The sequence below is a fragment of the Myotis brandtii genome, unplaced genomic scaffold (assembly GCF_000412655.1).
Source record: "Myotis brandtii unplaced genomic scaffold, ASM41265v1 scaffold1554, whole genome shotgun sequence".
NCBI lineage: Eukaryota > Metazoa > Chordata > Mammalia > Chiroptera > Vespertilionidae > Myotis > Myotis brandtii.
In genome coordinates, this window is record NW_005355638.1 from 277988 (window position 1) to 282042 (window position 4055).

At 51.3% G+C, this 4055-nt stretch overlaps 1 long non-coding RNA gene across 1 annotated transcript in view; it reads right to left on the bottom strand.

Moving 5' to 3' along the window:
* LOC106725320 overlaps positions 1–4055 on the bottom strand; it is a 28808-nt gene that overhangs the window by 22056 nt on the left and 2697 nt on the right. Inside the window, exon 2 of the long non-coding RNA XR_001361185.1 lies at positions 78–79. This is a non-coding gene — a long non-coding RNA (uncharacterized LOC106725320). The remainder of the gene's footprint in view (positions 1–77; positions 80–4055) is intronic.

Sequence of the window (4055 nt, forward strand, 5' to 3'; positions counted from 1 at the left end):
GCAAGGCCGCCGACGAAGAGCCTGACGAGACGCGCTGACCCCGCGCTCGGCCAGTCAGTCCCCCGCCGGGACCCTACCGCTGAGGCAAATGGCGTCCGCGGAGAAAAGCCCGGAAGTCCCGCCCACGTACGGAAGCTTCCGGAAATGCCCCCCTCTCCCGGGCCGTCATTGGCCAGCGTCCGCGTCAGGCTCATGAAACACAGCCTTCTGGGTAATGTAGTTCGCCCGCCTCCGTCTAGCCCACGACGCGAGTACCCGACGCGCCTTAACCAGGAAGTCGTTCTTCGAGGAAAAGGCGCACCGGCTGCCGAAGTGGAGGAGGAATGGAGGCTCTGGAGGCGGGGAGCTTCGCCCGGGTTCCGGGCCTGGTCCCTGGGCTCACCTGGCGCCTCCCCCAGTCCCGCTACCTCCTCCCCAGATTCGCTCTTGGAGAGACAGCTCTGTGAAACGTCACTTAAAACCCCTCCTGAGGAGGACGCCGGAAGTCCCGCCTCCTCACTTCACGCCCCTGGCGCACCTGGCGCACTCAGCTACCGAGCTCGCTTGGGATTTTTGTTGGGACCGGAACCTCCTTCAGAACCACGACGCCCGAACTTCCGAACCACGCAGCTGGGCCCAAGTCACTCGAGGGGATGGGTTTGCCACCCGCCGAGGCGGGAGGCCCGGGTGGAGGAGGCCCAGTGAGTGCAGGCCTCCCGCCCTGTTGCGCGGCCCATTCGAAGTCCACCAAGTCCGCCATGTTGGGAGAGCGTTGGCGCCCGGATGTAAATGTGGGGTCACCGCCCCCCCCACACGGTGGCTTCAGGGCCTGGCACCCGGTGAGACCGTCACGGAAAGGGGTGTCGACTGGAGAGGAGAACCGGCAGAGCGTGGACCCCGGCCCGACCCCACGTCATTCAGTGGCTGATGACAGGCAGCCGACAGATTCATGTTAGGGGTTCTGGCGGCACCGGAAGTAGATTAAGCCATTTTAGCAGTCCCCATTGAGGGTGGGGGTGGGTTTTTTAAAAAATATATATATATTTCTTTTATTGATTTCAGAGAGGAAGGGAGAGGGAGAGAGAGAGACATCGATGATGAGAGAGAGTCATGGATCGGCTGCCTCCTGCACGCCCCACACTGGGGATGGAGGCTGCAACCCGGGCATGTGCTCTGACCAGAAATCGAACCATGACCTCTAGCACAGTTGATTAGAACGTCATCCCCATACACCAAGGTTGCAGGTTTGATCCCTGGTCAGGGCACAGGCAAGAAGCGATCAGTGAATGCATCAATAAGTGGAACAACAAATCGATGTCTCTCTCTCTCTCTCTCTCTCTCTCTCTCTCTCTCTCCTTCCTCTGGCTCTCAATTCAATAAATTTAAAATAATTAAGTCACGCAAACACATATGTGTAATAACACAAGTCTTTCCATTTTATGCTGCTGTACTGTGGGTTCCAGTCATAAACAAGCAAAAGAACTTGTCCGCTTCCCTCAAGACTGATCCATGCATGACCTCAAGAAGAAATTGCAAGAGAGACATCATTTCATTAATCGCGCGTGCCCTCTTGAGGGTCCTGTTTTTATTTTCAATTTTTATATTTTGTAAAAATGACCTTTTGCAACGAATTTTTGTTTTTTTTTTAAGTATCGCGTCCAGGATTCCCTACCCTGATCGGGGAATTCTTGCACCCCCTCTAGTATTGCCCCTGAGGTGATAGCCTCACTTGCCTCCCCCTAACCCTGGTTCTCATTTAAAGAATCCTTTTAGCCAAAACAGGTGTGGCTCAGTGGATAGAGCGTCGGCCTGCGGACTCAAGGGTCCCAGGTTCGATTCCGGTCAAGGGCATGTGCCTGGGTTGTGGGCACATCTCCTATGATTGATGTTTCTCTCTCATCGATGTTTCTAACTCTCTATCTCTCTCCCTTCCTCTCTGTAAAAAATCAATAAAATATATTAAAAAATAAGTAAATAAAGAGTCCTTTTAGCCCGGCCGACGTGGCTTGGTAGTTGAGCATTGACCTGTGAAGCAGGAGATCACAGTTCGATTCTCGGTCAGGGCACAGGCCCGGGTTGCGGGCTGGATCCCCAGTGTGGGGCGTGCTGGAGGCAGCCCATCCATGATTCTCTCTCATCATTGATGTTTCTCTCTCTCTCTACCACCCTTCCTCTCTGAAATCAATAAAAGTTAAAAAAAATCAAGAATCCTTTTATTTTAAGAAAAAAGATAAAAAGTCCATCACTTCAGAAGGTAAGTGAAGAGCATGAAGAAATAGTTTTAAGAATACGTAGGTATGTTATAAACATCGAAAAAAGGTGTGTAAATGCTATTGGGATGGTTTAGGTGTACAGGGTTGCTATACATTTTTTCAACTTGTTTTGTTGCTGTTGTTTTTTTAAAAAAGAGAGAAGAAGGGAGAGAGAAACATCAATCTGAGAAACATCTACCAGTTGCCTCCCATATGCACCCCGATCGGGGATCGAACCCACAAGCTGGATATGTGCCCTGACCAGGCATCAACCCGCCACCTTCCGGTGCCCGGAACAAGGCGCTCAACCCACTGAGCAACACCAGCCGGGGCAACATTTAAAAAATTTTTTTTATGTCTAGACACGGAATAGTGAGTTTATTCATGATAAACAAGCCAACGAAAGTGTCGTGTGAAGAACTTGCAAAGATGTGCAGGGGGGTTCTACAACGTCTACACTACACTGTAAAGTGATATTGGTAGAAGATTTTAGAATCGTGAAAACCGTTCCAGAGCCTGGGAGCCTCTCATCTGACGTGGCATATGCCTTATGAAAAGTACATTCACAGAAGAAAAGGCGTCCGCTCTCCCTTCCTGCCTGCTCTCTTAGGTGTGTGCGTCTCCTACACCCCAAGGGACCCTATGAGGCTTGCAACCCTGGACAGCGCCAGTGTGTTCCCCCAGCGCTTACCCCCTGACCCTGGCCCCTGCACCCCTTTTCTTCCACTTCTTAGTGAGCCCGAGCAGCCCAGTTGAGGCTCATTTCCCCACCTAGTCCCTCTCCTATGGCTTCCTTATCCTAGGCCAGTGATGGCGAACCTTTTGAGCTCAGCGTGTCAGCATTTTGAAAAACCCTAACTTAACTCTGGTGCCGTGTCACACATAGAAATTTTTTGATCTTTGCAACCATAGTAAAACAAAGATATATATTTTTGATATTTATTTTTTATATTTAAATGCCATTTAACAAAAAAAAAATCAACCAAAAAAATGAGTTCGCGTGTCATAGGTTTGCCATCACTGTCCTAGGCCCTTCCTGTGTCGCTGTCCCCAGCCTTTTTTTTTTTTAAGGGTAGGGTCCTTCTTTATATATTTACTAGAGGCCCGGGGCACAAAAAATTGTGCACTTGTAGGAAGGGGGGGGGGTCCCTCAGCCCAGTCTGCACCCTCTCACAGTCCAGGACCCCTTGGAGGATGTCCACCTGCCGGCTTAGGCCCACTCCCCATGGGATCAGGCCTAAGCTGGCAGTCAGACATCCCTCTGGCAGCCCAGGAGCCCTCGGGGCATGTCCACCTGCCAGCTGAAGCCACAGTCGGACATTCTTAGTGCTGCCAAGGAGGCAGGAGAGGCTCCCACCACCACCACTGCGCTCAAAGCCATCAGCCCGGCTTGTGGCTGAGCAGAGCTCCTCCTGTGGAAGCGCACTGACCATCTGGGGGCAGCTCCTGCGTTAAGCGCCTGCCCCCTGGTGGTCAGTGCGCATCATAGCGACCACTCGTTCCCAGTCATTCTGCTGTTAGGGTCAATTTGCATATTACCGTTTTATTATATAAGATTTTTTGATTTACTTCAGAGAGGGAGAGGGAGAGGGAGAGAAACATCAATGATGGAGAGAACCACCCATTGGCTGCCTCCTGCACGCCCCCACTGGGGATTGAGCCTGAAACCCTGGGCATGTGCCCTGAGTGGGAATCGAACTGGAGAGCATTATGCTAAGTGAAATAAGCCAGTCAGAGAAAGATAAATACCACATGATCTCACTCATTTGTGGAATATAGAGAACAACATAGACTGATGAACAGGGACAGATCCAAAGACAGAGA